This window comes from Lynx rufus, unplaced genomic scaffold (genome assembly GCF_022079265.1).
Source record: "Lynx rufus isolate CCGP_SWC_20201006 ecotype Redwood Valley unplaced genomic scaffold, mLynRuf1.p SCAF_1, whole genome shotgun sequence".
Lineage (NCBI taxonomy): Eukaryota > Metazoa > Chordata > Mammalia > Carnivora > Felidae > Lynx > Lynx rufus.
Genome location: NW_025814823.1, coordinates 193,753,561 through 193,773,667, shown reverse-complemented (window position 1 = coordinate 193,773,667; position 20,107 = coordinate 193,753,561). Strand labels below are relative to the sequence as shown.

The following is a 20,107-nucleotide window of genomic DNA, read 5'->3' as shown; positions in this document are numbered from 1 at the left end:
CTTCTATATACTTCCTTTCTTCCTTTTTCTCCTGATGACATTCTAGTTACTTATATGTTAGGGTTTGTCACTCCATCCACTATATCTCCTGCGTTATTTTCTGTATTTTCCATGCTCTTCTCTTTCTTTGCACTTTAATACTATTCCTTTCCTTTGATCTATTTTGAAGTTGACAAATTCTCTTTTAAGCTGCAGCCAATCTGCCATTATGCCTATTAAATTCTTGATGTCAGTCTCTGTCCTTTTCAAGTTTTGAATTTCCTTTTGATTATTTTACATTTTTTAGGAGTCTACTGAAATTATCAATCTTGTATTTTATCTCCAAGAAGATAGTAAGCATAGCTGATTATAAAATATATGTCTGATTAATATCTTGAGCCCCTATGGATTTGTCCCTATTGTCTCTTTTCTATTCATTTTTATCTATGTTATTTTATCTTCTGGTGTAACTTGTTATTTTTTATTATGTGCTAGACATTGTATTTGAGAATTTTCTGTAGAAACAATTTGAGGCCTGGGGTAATGTTATCTTTCTATCTAATAAATACATATTTTCCTGTTGTACTAGCAATCCATTATCATTTTAATCCTGCTTCAGAGACTGAGATGATTTGAAGCTACACTGCAGTCCCTACAAGCACATGTCTATTTCCAGTTCATTTTTACTCCTTGGACAGCTCTTCTAGGTACCAAAATAAAGTGATTGTTTATCAGCCTTTTTTTTTATTGCCATTGTTTTTTGGTCCTGAACTCTAAACTCCAGCTTCTTATTTTTGTCTCTTCTTAGTTTAGCTGCTTCCTCTAGAATTGGCAAATGTCTCCAGGGAAAAAGTAGTTCCAAACACAAGACTTACCTCCCTGGCTTTCCTCCAGCCCTACATCCTGACTCTGTAATTCTTCACTCTCTTGTTAACTCATCCATATATTCAAGAAGATTTTTAAGTATTTTGTCCAGCTGCTCTAGTTGTCCTCCCTGGAAGTATTGGTCCAAATTATATAGTATCTCATTGACACAAATGGAGATCCTGTGCCTTCTCTTGAAAAATTAACAGATGTATCTACAATAGGCTGGAGCCAAGCCGTGGTTTCCCTCCTTTAGATGAGTCATGCATTCTCCTACTCACCACAGTGTCCAGTGGGTAATTTATATTAGTCTAGTCACTGTTGGCATTTGGGATTGAGACTCTTTCCCTAAATCCTTTCTAAAGCAAAGTAGAAGATACTTTGAGTATCTTCTTAAAGAGTCTCAGTCTTAAAGAGTCTCAGTAAGGTACTACTTGACCTTCCCGGGCTTATTTCTTTTGCATATGGAATTATACAGTTGGTAAATTAAGTTAGGGTTTAAAAAATTGGGGTGGGGGAGGGAAGAGCTCCTAAACGTTTTCTTTTTTCCTGCACATGAGCATGGAGGGGCAGAGAGAGAGAGAGAGAATCTCAAGCAGGTTCCACATGCAGGGATCAATCCAACAACCATGAAATTGTGACCTGAGCTGAAATCAAGAGTTGGACGCTTAACCAACTGAGCCACCCAGGCACCCCTGTAGGGTTGTTATCATTCTGCTCTCCATGTGCCTGGAATATCTGGAATGCCTAATGGGCCTAGAGCTACCCTGAGAGGACAGACTGCCAGATTGCACTGAGAGCTGGTATCTAGCCTCAGTCATGATGTGAGACCAGGAGAGTATTGAATGGAGGACTGAAGACAGGATGAATTAGAAACAGATGGTGTATATCCCCCATTGGGTGTGGGGTCCACTTCCAGAAAAGCTGCCAGTATAAGGAGTGTTAATGTCCCCTCTAGGGTGCCAAGTGGGGTGAAAATAAAACCACAAAAGATGAGGTAGAAGATTTAATTCTCCCTGTCAGTGATCAGAAAATCTATCTGCTCAAGGACTAGAGGGTTTAGAATACGTCTTGTCAAAGTTTCACTGGCATGGGAGAAAAGCCTACAAAGACTTCCAGGTTCCCTGTGGAAGGTAGAAATATGTGGTCTTATTTTAAAAAATGAACTCCTGTCCTTTGCTCAGTCTAATTCAGGGAAAATTTTCTGAGTATGGCTATTCTGTGCAAAATAATCTGTGCCTTCAGGGAAATGGTGCTTTCTCTAATTGTGGTAGAGAGTGTAGTCTCCAGAGCTGGGCTCCCTGGATCCTAATCCCAATTCTGTGTAATAGTAAGTTGTGACCTTGGGCAAGTTATTACAATTCTCAGAGTTGTAATTTCCCCATCTATAAAATAGAAGTAATAGTGACATCCTCCTCAAAGTGCTATTGTAAGGATTTTAAAAAGTAATGCATAAAAAATACCTAGAATAGTGACTGGTACATAGAAGAATGCAAATAAAAGCTGCACACCAGTCAGAGTAGCCAAAATAAACAAATCAGGAGACTATAGATGCTGGAGAGGATGTGGAGAAATGGGAACCCTCTTGCACTGTTGGTGGGAATGAAAACTGGTGCAGCCACTCTGGAAAACAGTGTGGAGGTTCCTCAAAAAATTAAAAATAGATCTACCCTATGACCCAGCAATAGCACTGCTAGGAATTTACCCAAGGGATACAGGAGTGCTGATGCCTAGGGGCTCTTGTACCCAATGTTTATAGCAGCACTTTCAACAATAGCCAAACTATGGAAAGAGCGTAAATGTCCATCAGCTGACGAATGGATAAAGAAATTGTGGTTTATATACACAATGGAATACTACGTGGCAGTGAGAAAGAATGAAATATGGCCTTTTGCAGCAACGTGGATGGAACTGGAGAGTGTTATGCTAAGTGAAATAAGTCATACAAAGAAAGACAGATACCATATGTTTTCACTCTTATGTGGATCCTGAGAAACTTAACAGAAGACCATGGGGGAGGGGAAGGGAAAAAAAAAAAGTTAGAGAGGGAGGGAGCCAAACCATAAAAGACTCTTAAAAACTGAGAACAATCCGAGGGTTGATGGGGCATGGGAGGGAGTGGGGGGGATGGGTGATGGGTATTGAGGAGGGCACCTTTTGGGATGAGCACTGGATGTTGTATAGAAACCAATTTGACAATAAACTTCATATTAATAAAAAAAAATTTTTAAAAGAAATGCAAAAAAAAGCTGCTGTAGATAATTGTCTTATTAGTATAATTATTTAACAATATTTAACATATTAAGTCTCTCAGAGCTCTCATTTCTTATCTCTGTTCTACACTCTTTCATTTAAAGTTCTAAACAGGATAACTTCGCAAGACTTTTTCTTTCTTGGTTGGAGGCAAGGGCTATATTGGGGATTTGGAGTGTCTCTGTCTGACCCTGCTTTGTTTGGGACTCAAAAATCTCCACTGTTCTGTGAGATTTGATTGATTGAGGTTTGGCTCTCCCAAGCAATGAGCATTCCTGTGGCTAAAAGGGCTTCCAGCTAGACATTTCTGCAACCATAATCCAATTCTCAATTTTTTTTTTTTTCAGTGTAAAGCAGAGGTGGAAAACTGATTACCCAGTGGTGACTCCAACTTACAGATGTGTGATGGTTCTCGCAGAGATTTACAATAAAAGTTTTAGGTAGCTTTTAAAAAAATCATAGGATTGCACATAAGAATCCAGACCCTTAGCTTTTTTAAAAAAAGAAAAATAGGAAGATCTGGACCTGCTTTTCACTTGACAAAGTTTGGCTAAAGCTGAGTGAGCACTGGCAGGGAGAAAAGTGTTCTCTCATCTGCCCATTTGTTCATTTATGCTTCCTGCTGGGCCCTGGAGCTTACAACTGAGGGAAGCAGTGTGCTTCTCCAGAAAAGATGCCAGACCGGATCGTAAGAGCTGTGAGCCTGTAGTCATGACTGTGCTTTTAACTCATTGTGTGACCTTGGTGGAGTCACTCCTCCTGCCTGAGTCTTAGTTTCTCATCTGCAAACTTGGGAGAATGATCTCGTCTGCCTCTCAGTGATTTGGGGATGAGCTAAAATGGGAGAATGTGGGTCCTTGACTACCAGTTGCAGAAAAGTAAGGAATTATTGCTATTATCTGTCATTTGCACTTCAGTAAGCATGAATGATTCCGGGACAAGTTCTGATGGACAAAAATCCTCGAATGCACAGGAGTGCTGGGAATGAACGTGGAGAGGGGACTCCATGATAAGAAAAGCACACAAAATAGACACAGCAGTGAACTTGAGGAATCTGCAGTCTCTCTGAGGGGGCTTTGGGAACAGGAGAATTTGAAGAGGGTATTAACCAGCTCCATTTTATGGATAAGAAAATTGGGGCCCAAATGGAACGTGGACCTGTATACCAATTCTAGCTACCTGTGCCTTTGTACGTGTTCCTTAACCTCTCCGAGCCTCTGTTTCCTCATGCATAAAATGGTGTTCGACTCTATCTTACCATGCACTGTGAAGATTCAGTGGAATAATGTGCTTTCAGTACCTAAAACATATTGTAAATGTCTATTAAATGGCAGCCGCTATTATTAATTCAATCAAGCGTATGCTAATTGAACCACTGGCAAATCAGGAGTAGTTGAGAGAATAAGACATACTACCAGTGGCTGTTTCCTTACCAGAAAAGAACTTTTCCCGAACCATACGGGGCTTCTTCTACTTCTCCTTGCATTGAGGGAACGTCACCAGTATTCTTCCCAGCATTTGCTGCTAGGTTCATATGATACACAACCCTAGAGACCCGTATCAGTAAATTCTGACAGCCAGAGGTGGTATTAGCATTATAAAGTGTTTGCAGAATAGGACTAGTGTGCTTCCCCTTCATAAATCCTTAAATTATACCCCTACTCAGCCAGGAAGGAGAAATATGGGCCAAAAGAACACTTACTTCTTTTTGCTTTTCACTACCTTGCCTACTTCTTTGCACCACCACATCTGAATATTAAGGCAAGAAGTGCTCAAATTCCTCTGGGCTCCGGAAGGTTTGAACAAATTAGCATTCTTGGAGTCAGCCCTTCTTTTTGGACTAAACTCCCTTTTCTTTTCCTCTCAGTAAAATTTCCTGTTCTGGAGAGTACTTTCTCTGCCACGCCTTTCCTAATGTAATTCTGTTTGATTTCCAGCGAGCAGCTCCTGAAAGGAGCCGCTGAACCATGCCTCGGCAGGCGTTTCAATGCCTGAACACCAGCTTTCCAGCAGACGCTGTTCCAGATGCATCTTTATATCCAGTAATCGTGCATTAACCAAAATGAATGACACAGCATTTTTCTTCCTCTCTGTTTCCAGCCCATTACACTTATTTGTCACCCATGGAAAAGCTCCCCCAGTTTGGGCTCCTGCCAAATCAGTGAATGTACAAATACATGCATCAAAGACACCTACACACACACACACACACACACACGGATGTAATAGATACCTAGTCTGCATCTCTGCACCGAGCTTTTAACATTGCATTTCTCGACTTTATGTTTCTTCTGAAGTTGTAGTCAGCGGCTTCTTTCCTTATTTCTTACCTCCCTGTCTCCCTCTTTCGTCCCTTTTCTACCTCTACTTTTTTTTTCTCTACTTTTCCCAGAAACCACCTTTCTGTTGTTGTTGTTGTTGTTGTTGTTGTTGTTGTTAGTCGCCACAGAATCTTATGTTGTTTAGTCTTAAAGGAGCTTGAGATAATTTTTTGAGTTTATTTATTTATTTAGAGAGAGGGCGGGGACGGGCAGAGAGAGAGGAGAGAGAGAATCCCAAGCAGGCTCCATGCTCAGTGCAAAGCCTGATGTGGGGCTTGATCTCACAACCATGAGATCATAACCTGAGCCAAAACCAAGGGTTGGATCTTAACCAATTGAGCCACCCAGATGCCCCGGGATGATTTTTTGTATAATTCTCTCACCTCAGGTTTGGGAAATCTGTGTGCCAGAAAGGAAACCATGCACCATGGGTGGTTTTCCTTTGCCCTTAGGAAAATTCTCAAACTCCACTGCGTGGCTTGGACCCTGCCTGTTGCCTCAGCGTCCTCTCTACCTCAGCCTCTACCTGTAACCACAAAGGCCCTTCAGTCCCTGTCTTAGGGCCTTTGCACATGCTTTTCTCTCTTCCTGGACAGTCCTTCACACATGGCATACACCCCTTCTTCAGTACTTCACCTTCTGTCTATTCTTTCAGTCTCAGACCACACACTATACCCTGTTCATTTCCTCCTGGTATTTATCACAATTTTTAATTATGTATTTATTTGAGAAGTCAGTTCCTAATGTCTCTTCATCTAATAGAAGCAAGATCTCTAAGGATAAACACCATGTCCTTGCCCCCACACCCTATTTCCTCAGTGCTATATACAGCATCTGGCATTTGAGAGTAACAATAGATGTTAACAATAAGGTAATAGCATCTAACATTTATTGAGAACTTACTAGTTTAAGGTATGCTGTTCTAAGATTTTTTTTACCTGTATTTTTACATGTATTTAATACTTACAACCATCCTGTGAGGTGGATGTGATTATTATCCCCATTTTGCAGATCAGAAAACTGAGTGGTCAAGTCAGTCACCCATGATTATATGGCTGAAAAGTAGCAGAGCTAGTTTCTAACTTAGGCATTCTGACTCCAGCACCTGAGCCCTCGACCAGAACATGCTGGGCCTCTATTAAGCGCTCCATTAATATTCATCGAAAGAATAAATGAAAAAACATATCAAAATTGATTACTTGCACAACTGAGGTTACAACTTGAGTTGTTTGACTGATAATCCACCCCCCTCTCTATGCAGACAGACAGCCTCTCAGGTACCAGCAGAAGGCAGTTAAAAGAAAGAAGCAGATTAACAAATTGGTCTATTGCTGATAAGGACCGTGGTGGCGGGGGGAGCTGTGATGTGAATTGTGGAGTGAAGTGCAAATCATCATTTTCAATTCAGGCAAGACCCAGTAGCAGGTGGAAAAACACTAAATTGGTTGAAGAGTTCTTAAGATAAGGAATCAGGTTCTTCAGAAACATCAAGTGGAATTACAGTTATTATCACTAACAAGTCAGGTGATTCTTATGCTTTGGATGGTATTTTCCAAACCTGATTTCACGATATAAGTAACCATCAATTTTATGGAACTGCTGGTCAGAATTTTAGGATGAGAGCTCCAGGAATGTGCTTTGTTCATTCTTGTATCCACAGCATGAAGGTCAGAGACAGGCACATAGTAAGTGCTCAATAAATATGTTTAATGAATTAATGGAAAAATGTATACAAACAAATCTGTCAGCAGGAACTTACTGAATACCTGTTAGTAAATCTGTGTAGTTTAAGCCACAGTGAGAAACACAAAGAAAAATAGTCAGATTCCTATTTATAGAGAGGTCATAATGTAGGTGGACCTACTAACCATTATCATGGTCAAAAAGTACCACCATCATTGGAGATTTGGTTGGTCTAGCTCCTGTGGTATGTTCCTTTATATATCATTAGGTCATTTTCATACTTGCAACAACAACAATCTTAAGTGATGGCACTACTACTAATCTCCATCCCCGGATGTAGAAACTGAGATTTGGAGATGCTAATTCCTTTCCCATCAATTCCAGGAATTGATGGATCTGGAATCAACCATGCCAAATGTACTCCTCCCTTTATTTCCAGATCATCGTCCATGGGTGAGAGGCGTGGTGAGACTAAAAAGTTCGCATTTGCCACTTAGCTGAGTCTGGGATATTTCCATTCTTCACCTGCCACAATCCTATTTGTTATGTAGGTCCCAGATTCACTAACACTTTCCCCTGGAAGGCTTCTCAAGCACTTAACAACTGGGTTAGCTATTCCCCCCTTTATGCTCTCTTTGGAACTCTTCCTGACTCCTGTTCATAATGCTTCTTACCCCACATTCTAATCACTTATGTTTCCCACATACTCATCTCTGAGTTCCTCCAGGATAGCAATCTAGCCTCCCAGGGCCTAGCACAGTGCCTGGCATGTAGTATGTCATTTAATAAAAACGTATGAATGAATGAATTTTAGGTAGATATTGCCATCATATGGGTCCAAGTAATATACAGCAGCAGCATTCAAAGGGAGGAGTACATTCCTGGGCACTAATTGAAGCCTAAGGGCAAAGGATTTCTGAAAAGTTGGGTAGGACACGCAGGCAGTGCCACAGGGCGCTATAGTAGTTGTAATAGCCCTTGGTGGATGAGTGGAGGGCCACATGTGGTACCCGAATTGGCAAAGCAGCCAGGGAACTCCTACTGAGGATACTATTATTCGTGGTGCTCCATGCTCCCCCTGCCCCATCCTCAAGGATTTGCAGGCACAAGGGCAGGAGAGACTCAAGAGCAATGGCCCATCGTGGTGATGAAGCTGAGCCCAGAGCTACACATACAGCTAATTGTATCAAAATGGGGAAGAAAAGCAATCGGAAGGAAATTCAAACCACCACACTTACTGATTGAAATACGCTGTATTGTTTAGACAAAGAACAAAAGGTTTGAGGAACTTCTTATCCTGCTAATTTGTGATGGAGGAAGAACAAGGGCCATGGAAGGCAACATTTTACTCGGAATTACCTAAAGTGGAACTTCATGCCCACTTGAATGAACTCATTGGTTCTAACACCATGAAGAAATTAATAGCCAAAAAGCCCAGGTCTTAAAATCCACGATCCTGTCATTAGAGGAATGTTTCCAGATAGTTCAAATTACTCATCAGCTTACTACTAACCATGAAGATATGCTCATGGTTACAAAAGATGTCATTAAAGAATTTTCAGAGGATGGTGTCAGGTACATGGAGCTAAGGAACACACCAAGAGAAAATGCTGCAGGCCTAGGAACACTTTCATAGAATCTGTACTGGAGGGTGTAAATTGTCCAACAAGAAAACTTAATACGTTGATGGCAAGTATTTAATAGCAATAGGCAGACAAGGTTGGCCCGTTGGTAGCCAAGGAGACTGTTAAACTTGATGAAGAGTTGTACCTTTCTACTAAAGTTATAGTTCTTGACCCTGCCCTCAGTGGAAACCCTACCGCAGGACAAGCTAAAGACTTCCTGGAACCTCTTTTAGAAGCTAAAAAAGTATGTCTGACATTAGCATTACGTTTTTCAGAGATTCTGCCTCCCCCACCCCCAAAAAGCCACTCACAAGTACTCCTGTACTTGCTTCCTGAACAGAATCTGGCATTGGACTTTTCTTAACTGCTCTGAAGGAGGATCCCTGGATCTGGTGGCCTTTTGAGGCAACACTCAATGCCTTTGGGTAAAGGTTAGGACTTCAGGTCCTGCAGACAACCTTCTGTCCCTTCTTCCTGCAGCTTCCAAGTTGCCACCCATTTGTAGGGAAGCGTACTGTCTTAAAAATGTAAAAATCATTTAGAAATTGTTATAAAAAGTTGAATTGAAGGCCATGTGATTATTAAGCTTCCTATCCCTGAATGTTTGGACTGTGTGAAACTAGCCAAGTTATTTATGCTGCCTACACCATTTTAATCCATACTTTTGAAATGACGTAAATTACAATATTGGGAATTCCAAATGAGGTAATACATTAGGAATTCAGCAAAGAGCTCTGTTCTTTGTACCTATTCAGATGTTTATCATGGCCACTGCTGTTTATGCTGCTACTTGTCTTCTAGTGTTATCATTAGGGAAAGTTGGAAGAGTAAAGCATTTCAGACAGAAGGACACTTCTTAGTAAAAGCATAGAGATATGAAGAAATTTCCTGCCCTCATATATAAAGACTATTCCTGGTATTCGTAAGAAAGGCTATAGATATTTAGCACATTGAGAAAGATTCCTCTGAGCCAAGCAATCAAATGCTCAGAAAATTAGAGAGCCAGTGAAGTCACACTCCATTCCTAAATTTTAAGAGATAAATGTCCAAATGAAGAGTCCAGGGTGTGTCAGAGTCCAGTATATGCATCTTTTCCACTAAATATACAGCTGGGGTTCTGTAACATGGCTGCCATTTTGTTCTCAGGAAGTGGCTAAATCAGCCATTTGGTCCTTGGGAATATTGGCTTCTCTTCTTCTCTCTGGGGAAGAGTGCTGTGTTACTAGCCATCTCTTTTATCTGGAAGTAGGACAACAATTTTGGCTCTGTCTGGTCATCTAGTCTCTTCTAAGGTGTCCTGAGTGGAAATGAGAAAAGGTGGTATTTGGTCCTTGTGCTGGGATTAAGAAGAGTGGATGTGCTGGTATATATGATCCCCGAATTGTTTTCCTGAGCCACCTCCTTTCAATCTGTAAGATCTTATAGAAGTCACCACCTAAAGTATACTTAAGAGTAGGTCATGCCCTCATCTCATTCCTGTAGTGGGTCTCCATGACCAATTAAAATTACTATCCTTCTCTTTATGTCTATTATTTGAGTTTACCCTTTCTTTTTGTTTTTTGTTTGTTTTGCTTTTTTTTATTTTTTGGTTTTTGTTTTGCCTTAAGTCCTTTTGATACACTGTACATTCTTATCACGCTAAACCACTGGCACCCCCCAAAAGGTCAAAAGGTCACATGTATACTGTGTTTTTGGCCTAATTTTCCTAAAACTGTTTTCTTCCACTTAGAACACCCACATCCTATTATGACTCTCCAGACCCATCTTGACAGATGTAGTAACAACCAGAAGATAACACAGGATTATGTGGTTTCTTGTGTATTGAATCTTTTTTCCCCAGAGATAACCTGTTTGCGTAGCAATTTGGCTTAATTTTGTCACTTTAGCAAGAGTGGAAGTAGATGGCCTAGAAATCTCTGTGGGGCTGGGATGGAGAGTGTGATAGATGGAATCTAGGGTCTAAACTGTCTAGTTAAGAAGATTACAACTTCTGGAGGTAGTTTGCACTTTATCCTATGTGCATCCCCACTTGCCCAGCTTCCAGATTTTAAACGACCTTGTAATTCTGGAAGACTTCTAATATATAAAGGTGGAATAAAGCCAGATGAAAGAATCGCATCCCTCTTGCATCCTGCAGGCAAATGCATGTTGACTGTAAAACTGTGTAAATATAAGTTAAGTAATTTCACAGTCTTGGTCATTGAACTTGTTAACAGCAGCAGACAAGAAAAGTAGCAGGTGAGTGTGGAGTGAGCAGGGGCTGCTGACAAAGGGAGGAGTGACAGCAGACAAGGAGGGAGGGCCCAGCGGAGACTATGTGCTCAACGAGTATGAAGCTGTCTGGTGACCAAAACGAACAAACAAAACCAAAACACCTACTGCTTCGGGAGTCCTTAAGTTATCACTCACACCAATGCTTATGACTTTCAATAAGAAACCAGGTATCATATGCCTACTATGTGTCAGATCCCATTCTAGGAAATCAAGGGGAGTTCTCTAAAAAGTATAAAATACAGTGCCTAGCTCTGAAAATATTTACCATCTGCAACACCACCACATCGGCCAAGGTGACGTATATGTTCAGTTCTTTTTACAAATGCAGGGGCATATGTAGAACCCAGTAGGAAGTTTTTCTATTCAAAACATTTAAAATTATGTAGCCACTTACAAAATAAAATTGTTCCCTACTTTCTCCAAGATACCATTTCCTGACAATGCTAGTAATGGAGACATTTCAGAATAATGACCTCATAAGGTTCACACAGCTGTGTCTCTGCCAACTTGAATAACACACAATCACGACCTCACTTAGTCCGGGGGCAGATCTTAACAGCTTGATAGGACTATGGTCAGAAATGTAGTTTGGCTAAACGGTTTTCCCACTTTATTGGCTAAATTGTTTTCCCACTCTACTGTTAACTTATTTAATGAAAGGGAGTGTCTCGTTAAAGGTGCATAGTTTTCCTGAGAGTCCACAGGGACTCCATGAGGCCATGGCACCTACGGGACATTAGACAAAAAAAAAAAGAGTTGAGTCTTGAGCTAGATCGGGAACCCCCAAATTCATCCTGTACTTAAGTCATTTTGAACACTTTGGTTTATTCCATCAATCCAGTCATTTAGAGTTGAGGAAGATCTTTCTTTTTCCAAAAGGCTGAGTTAGGGCATTTTCCCTGGGGATAGACCTCCTTTATAATCAGGCAGTGACATAGCCCATGGTACAGGGGGAGAGATGGATTACTGCCCCTATATTATGTAATGTATTGGTGAGGGTAAGCATAGTGGGAGTCTTATAAAAGCAGCAGGCAGAACCAGGGCCAACCATCCATGTTAAATGGAAAAAAGAATGTGTGTGTTTATCCCACTGTCTACCAAATTTATTTTCGGAAAAATACAATGAGAGCAGAAGAAAATGAAGAGTAGGAAATGCTACAACTGCTGGGCCCTTCTGGCTTAAAATCTGAGTGAGATCAGCAAAAATATGGCTAAAATGCTGAGTTTGGAGTCAGGGAAAGTAAGTTCAAATATTGGTGTTGCTGCCATACCCTCAACTATTTGACCTCAAGGACAAATTTCCCCACATCGGGATCTGTGCTGACAGCTCAGAGCCTGGAGCCTGCTTCAGATTCTGTGTTTCCCTCTCTCTCTGCTCCTCCCCCACTTGTGCTGTTTCTCTCTGTCTTTCAAAAATAAATAAAAACATTAAAAAAAGTTTTAAAGTTCAGCAGAATTTATAGGTCACTTCACTGTATACACTTCATTGTATGTTATACATTAAAAAGAAGGTCCTTGTTTTAGATTTCTATTGAACCCTAGAATGCCAGGAGTAAAAGGACCTCTACACAGAGGCTTCATCTAATTCCTTCTGTCATAGGAAATAGTCAGATTCCTATTTATAGAGAGGTCATAATGTAGGTGGACCTACTAACCATTATCATGGTCAAAAAGTACCACCATCATTGGAGATTTGGTTGGTCTAGCTGCTGTGGTATGTTCCTTTATATATCATTAGGTCATTTTCATACTTGCAACAACAACAATCTTAAGTGACGGCACTACTACTAATCTCCATCCCCGGATGTAGAAACTGAGATTTGGAGATGCTAATTCCTTTCCCATCAATTCCAGGAATTGATGGATCTGGAATCAACCATGCCAAATGTACTCCTCCCTTTATTTCCAGATCATCGTCTATGGGTGAGAGGCGTGGTGAGACTAAAAAGTTCGCATTTGCCGCTTAGCTGAGTCTGGGATATTTCCATACTTTACTTTCCTGCCACAGTACCACATTACCTTCTGGAAGTCCTACTTCCCACTTTACTTCTGCCTTTATTTGGCTCTGGTACCTGAAACAAATCACTAGAGTTCTTGAATCTCAGTTTTTCATCCATTAAAAATCACAAAAACCAACCAACCAAAGTGGAATGTACAGCCTCTGCTCTTCTTCCATGGTTGGTGGGTGATCTTTACAGGACTACAGTTAGTTCAGTGGGATTGGTGTCTCTTGCAGTCATGAAACATGGTGACCTTGGATTTTAATTGGTCCTTGTACAATCGGAAGCTATATTTAAATTGTATCATATGTTTGCACATTTGTATCGTATTAGAAGAGTCCAAAGCTTTCCTGAGGCTACCAATGAAATCTGTATCCCCAAGGGCCTTAGAACCTTCTGATTAGAAGGTCTCCTTATGATGTCTTCTAACTCAAAGCATCTGTAACAATCCAAAATAAATTAAGATTTAGCACATGAAGGGAGGCCAAAGGCAGAACTGACACTTGCATCAGAGACTATGGGGTATCATGGGTACGGACCTGGGTCCTTGTCATCTAAAGAGAGATGCTAATTCCTGTCTGCCTCCCCCCCAGTGCAGTAACTGTAAGAATCAGGTGTGATAATATGGATGAAAACACTCTGAAAAAATATAAAGTATGCTGCAAACTTATGATATTAACTGCGAGATATTAAAGTATCAAGTCATTTTACTAGTTGTCAACTGAGAAAGGGGGACAATTGCGAGCTCCATCAGCAAAATTTAGACACCCTGCTTGTTCATCCTTCATCAAGGTCCTGCAGCTGACACTTATGTGTCAATTTCCTTGGTTTTAATAAGAATTGGTTGCAAATACAGCTTACAGGATTCAAATGGAGATCATCACCAGTCTGGGAGCTGATGAAAGAACTTAAACTTTATACTCTAGACAAGAGTGTTTGTCTTTTATCTCCTGTCTTCCATTAGTCAGCGATTCTCAAAGAATGGTCCAGGACCAGCCACAGAGTATCATCTGAGAACAAGATAGAAATGCAGATTCTCAAGCCCTACCCCAGAATCAGAAATTCTGAGGGGGGGCCCAACAGTCTGCATCTTAACAAGCCCTCTACGGAAATCAAATGTACTGTATGCTCAAGTTTGAGAACCACAGCCATAAGTGATTATTCCAGGACAGACCTCCCGGGCTGATATTTTGGCCATGGGTACTCAAAAGAGAATGGCAGGACTCCAGTAACCTGGGAGTATCTAGCAAAGGCCTGTTGGGGGCTGGAATCGGCAAAGGTTGGGCTGGCAGGCACGGCCCAAAACATGATCAGATAGGCCTGTTATGTATAAGGCTCCATGTTAAGTTTTATGGGGCCTGAGAAAGAAGAAAGTGGCCCTGTTTCAAGGAATGCAGCTCTCTCAAGATGTAGGAAGTATTGATACCTTTGGTACCCTTGGCAGTTGAAGAGTGATAGTGATCCAAAATTAAACCATACATATGTAACAGTTAGCTCCATGGTAAACTTTCTTCTCTGAGCCTCAAATTATGGAACGTAACAAAAAATATGAGACGAGCTAATGTTTATTGAGCATTTGTCATATTCTTAGCACTGTTTTAAGTGATTTTGATGTGTTAATGGTACCCCCTATTTTTAGCTATTTACTGTACCAAGCCTTTTGCCAGGCTCTGAAAATATAACTGTGAAATGTAACTGCCCTTGAGGAGCTCACTCGCCAACGGGGAGAATTAGAAGGAAGGGGCCCATCCCTGCTCCAGTGGGAAGGACTATGAAGAACAAGCTCAGGGTGTTTTCTGAGGCCTAGGTGAGGCCTTCAGTGAATAGAGGTTTCTCAGAGGAGGAAATGCATAAATGTAGGCCTCCGAAGGATGAGAGGAAACACTCTGCAGTGGGGAAAACTGAGATTTAGGGCACTTGGACAACTGTTCTCCCAGTCACATAGCAAGTAAGTGGCAGTATTTGGACTTGAATTCAGATCAGTCCAATTCCAAAGCCCTTCCTTTTAACCATTAAGTCTAGGCCAGAAAATAGGTTTTATCAAGCCTGTGAATTCTGATAAATCGGTAGTGGCTTCCAGGAATGCTGATGATGGGAACTCTGAGGCCTTGACTGGGCTGCATTGGAAGGAATGCCATGATCAATTAGTGATGTCTGCCCTGGGTGCAGAAGAGGAGAGTATGTGTGTCATGCATTTGCTGACCCTGCACTGCAGAGTGCTGCCTCCAGGACTTAGCACAAAGAGGGACAGACCTGCAGAGCTGGTTCTTATTCATGTCAGATTGTCTCTGACTTCAAGGAACTTATAGCTCAACAGCGTCAGCGGGGGCTTGTTATATGTTACTAGGAGGTACTAAGTGACAGCTCAGGATGTTCCGAGCTGATGGAGCATTCAGTCATAAAGGGAATAAAGTTTCTTTCTTTCTTTCTTTTTTTTTTTTTTTTAAGTGAAGACACTGATTAAGTGTAAGGGTGAAAAACAAACAGCAATAAAGAGCGATCAATCTTGTTAATCCACTAAACTTCAAAATTTGTAGGCCAATTCCATTTTCATGCTTTACCATTGTTACTTCCATCAACATGGAGGCCGTCGAGATAACAGAAAATGGCATTGTTTGCAAGTAATGGGATCCATATTGTCAAGTCAGCTCCCTGGTGCCCAGGGGAAATTTAAATTTAGAAATGCCACTCAAAACATATGCATTCAACATACCTAATGGCTCATCTTTGGAGCAGTATGGAAGTTGATACCAATCACAGGGACTGAGAAGGTGACTCTTTAAGGCAAAGGTTATAATAAGTTAGTGCCAGTTTGCTTCATACATGGTTTATGGTGTCAGTAAGATAGTGGGCGAGCTCTTTGAAAGCTAATCACATCACGTGTCTCCAGTGTGTCTGTTAAACCAACGTATGGATTGAAATAATGACAACTAGTTTTAACAATCTAGAGGAAACAAAGGGGTACGTACCATCAGGTCAGTCAATAGTTAGAAATGACTTCTAGATCAATTTCTTTTGCACAAAGTCTTTTTTTTTTTTACTTCTCCCAGGCTCACCTGCATGACTGTTACAAGCACTTTTTATCCCTGACATTAAAAATGTTTTTAAAATGACTCATGTATTGGATAGAGAGCAAAAGGAGAAGATGACTTCCCTCAAAATCCCAAGGTCAGAACTGTTTGGCCTCTGGGCATTTCCCCCCCAGGAAGGCTGTGTTGTGAACAATTACCTCTCACTAACCGGGACTTGGCAAGCCAACGTGCCCCCTTTTTCAGAGGCTCACTTGGTGGTTACGGGTGCCCTTGGGTGTCATCCTCTGAACGAGCCAGAGGTGAGGATGTAAGCCTCAGTAGACCCCACTCCAGGGCTGTGCCTGCTTATTGTGCTCCTGCAAACCCCCACTGTCCTCAGAACTAGCTTCTCACCACCCCCCTCCCTCAAGGCATTTACATCAGAGATGATGGGGGAGCTTATCACCTTAAAACCTATTTACCTTATCTTACTTTGGAAGACAAGACTTGACAGTATCAGCCATCAAAACATTTCTCTGGCCAAGTCAAGCTGACCAGTACAGAATGATCTCTGATTCATTTTACATGAATCTAAACATTATCTGAAACTCAACAAGGGGAAACAACATGACAATAGTCTGTGGAAAAGAGGCTCTGGGGCGTAGGCTGATAAGAACTTTACCTTTCCTTATTCCTACCAGAACTGTGAAAAATAGCCTCTGTGTACAGGGACGGTGCATCTTAGTCTTGACTATATACAAATCTCAGCAAGAAGAACGTGTTCTGGAGCCCAAAGTATGAGGACATCAGTTTCGATTATGTGTTAAGTGGAAAGAGGAGAAGAACCACTTCAAGGTTTGCATTTTAATATATTCAGGATCCAGAAGCTTTTCCTTTGCAGGGCTCCTGATGCATTCATGCCGCAGAGATATCCCAGGTTCGTTCAGAGAAACTACCTTATTGGTCATGCAGTTTATTCCAGTTCTTCCTCCCTGGTAGTCTTCTGGAGATGCATTTTCCTAATGCATTTCAATCCCGGGAGCAGTAGTGGTGCTGAAGCTTAGCTGTGTGCTGCCATTTGTCCCATCCTTTGCTCTTTACTTCTGCTACATGGGCTGTTTCCCCCTCCATTCCATGGAGAGAGACGCAGCCCTGTGCTTTGGGTGGAGCCCAGGGCTGCTGGTAGGATGAGATCTGGTTTCCATGCCTATTTCTGCCACTAACAAGTGTGACTTTGGACAAGTACCTTTCCGTCTGGCGGCAGCCCAGTTATCCAGCCACACGAGAGGATTGGCTGATCCCTAAGGAGTCTTTCCAGCCCTAACATTCTGGGACTTCATGGGAACTGGAATTCTGGGTTTAACTGAGTAAAGTGGAACTAATATTTGCCAACTGCTTTTCTCTTTGGCATTGAGCACCATGCCAGGCACTGCAGGGGATGTACTTATATCAGAGGGCTCTCTCAGATACCACAGCACTCACAGGCGAGCGGGAGTTAGATGAGAAAAGCAGGTTTACAGATATCTCCGGTGCACAGCAGAACACACTGTGTGCTGGGAGCAAAGTACAAATGATTACAGGGTCTGAAAGAGACAGGAATTGCATCTATTTACAAAAAGTCAGAACAGCACTTCATGGCATTTCAGATGAGCGTTGGCAGAGAGAATTCAAACAGGAAGCAGTGTAGTTGCCATAGCAACATTTACTGAGCAGGTATTTTGTGCCAGCCACTGTTCTAAGCATTTTGCACATAAAAACTCATTTACTCCTCTCATTGTTTTGACACAGAAACTATGATTATTCCCATTCTGCCTATAGAGGAACTGAGGCATAGCCTATCTAATTAATAGGCTTAGGCTCATACTATGAGCAAGTAGCAAACGACAAGTGCCAGGATTCAAACCCAGGCAATCTGGAGCTTACATCCGGCTTAAAGCCTGGAGGCTACACTGACTCTCACATATGGAAAGTCTCTGAACCTGGAGATTGGAGAATGAAAAAGGCCTGACTGCAAGATGAGCTTTGTGGCCCAGGGCAAGTCTTCTTGTGCCTCTAAATTGCCAGTTTCTTATCAGTGACATAGCAGTGATAAGCACTTGCCTCACAGAGTTCTGATTATTCAGCAAAACAGCAGGAATAAAAATGCTTTTTAAAAATGATACAGAGTCCTATATAATTTTAAATAATAGAGGAAAGCAGAAAGAGCAATGCGAACAAAAGTTCAGAGGTGGTAAGGTACAAAGCATATTTAGGCGCATGTTTAGAGCAGAGGGCTTGTCCGGTGTGCTCTGGGAGTCAGAGCACCTGACAGGTCTGGTTAAGGTCTCTTCCCCACAGTTGCACCTTGAGTGATTTCCATCCAGGGTCTTACCTCATCTCATCTCTGGTAGTTAGGCTAGGCCTTGACTCTGCTCTCTCGATGTGGAGAATGACAAATCTACCTTATTTTCCTCATGTTTTATACTGTTGACACTCACTCCAGATGCCAGTGCGATTCTCATTGGCAAGAGTTCAATGGCAGCCTTTGAACGGGAGGACTAGACCCTTAACCTGCAGTTCTAATATTAACATTGGCACATTAGTTTCAGCAGAATTGGTTCACGTAGGAGTGACAGTAACGGACAGTTAGACCAGAGTTGAAACTTGTCTGCATAGAGAAATACACTCATCTCAGCAGTGTCTATTCTGCAAGATGTAGCACCATGGTCTTCTCCATCCCAGGCAAAGCAACATCTTCAGGTGGTGCCCAGATTACCATGGGGACTGATGGGGAAGGTGGAGAGAGCACACAGTGGTTAAATCCAAGAAAAGGGCAGCCGCTCAAGGGATACCCAGTGAGAAATACACTGGGTGGACTGGGGTCAGGAGACCTGACTTTGAGTGTCACCTTGCCTGACATTTGGCTGATTGACTCTGGAAATGCCATTTCACCTCCCTGAGCTTCCATTTTCTATAAAATGGCATAATTGATAAAGATGCTCTCTAAAACACCTTGGATTCTAAAAGCCTAAAAGCGTGCAAGTTATTTTTAAGCAGAAACTTAACTACAGCTATTCTTAGGCTCCAGCTAGAAGCTACATGTGACTTTTTGTTTCCTACTAACTGCAGAGGTAAGGTTTTCAGCTACATGTTGCTCTTATCTCTCTAGTGGTGAGATGATGTTGTTTACAAAACAGCAGCAACATCACAACAATAGCATCTGGAACAACAGACACCATGGTAGCCAGACACTGTGTGCTAAGAACACATTTTAAATGCACTTAATTCTCAAAGCAGCACCATTAGGTGGGTACTGTTATTATTTCTGTAATACAGATGAGGCAGCAAAGATTTCAGAGTTACTAATTAACTTGCCCAAGGGACAGATTGGGGAATTGAATGGAGTTTGTCCACTGTCAGACCCTGTGCTCTTAACCACTCAAATAGCCAGCCAGGAGGCAGCATAGGCATGTAGGTATCCCAAGTATGGCTCTCGAAGCCTCTCTCCCTTGAAAAAGGATCTCTAAAGATTTCTTTATGGGGATCAGAGACTTAATTCCCCAGGAAGGAAGAAATAAGTGACTAACTCCAAAGTAAGAGAATGGGATAAGCAATCCTTTCCCTAAAGTGAACTCTGAGGATGCCAAAGAGGACAGGTCTGCATTGGAAGAAAGAGGACCACAGGGACAAGAGTGGCAATGGAGAAGGGCAGTTTCCTCCTTCACCTCCTTCACTTATCTGAAAGTTGTTCCACACAGGACTCCCAGATCCCTCCTGGCAGTGCCCAATGACCCTGACCATGGGAAAGGTGCAAGGAAAAGTACTCTGGAGGGGTGTCACAGCTGATAGAGCAGACAGGATGGAGAAACCAGCTGTGTGTGCCAGCCTCCCCTAGCAAGCATCTGTTCCCAAAGCACTATTAAGTGCCAGGTCCATGGAAAGATTCCTAAGACACAGTTCCTGTCTTTAAGGGAAATGTTGATTGCAAAAGATGGGAGACAAATCCAGGCATGGGTGGTATTAATGCAAAACACTAAGTGTCAAAATGAGAGTCTGAACAACTTGCTTTGTGTGTAAAGGGAGGACCAGACACAATCAACTCTAGAACAAGGCAGAAA

General features: G+C 41.8%; 1 protein-coding gene and 1 pseudogene across 4 annotated transcripts in view; both read left to right on the top strand.

Moving 5' to 3' along the window:
• Window positions 1–20,107, top strand: part of GRIA1 (glutamate ionotropic receptor AMPA type subunit 1) — a 304,474-nt gene that overhangs the window by 119,514 nt on the left and 164,853 nt on the right. The window lies entirely within an intron of this gene.
• On the top strand, window positions 8,411–9,161 carry LOC124526335 (adenosine deaminase-like protein; annotated as a pseudogene).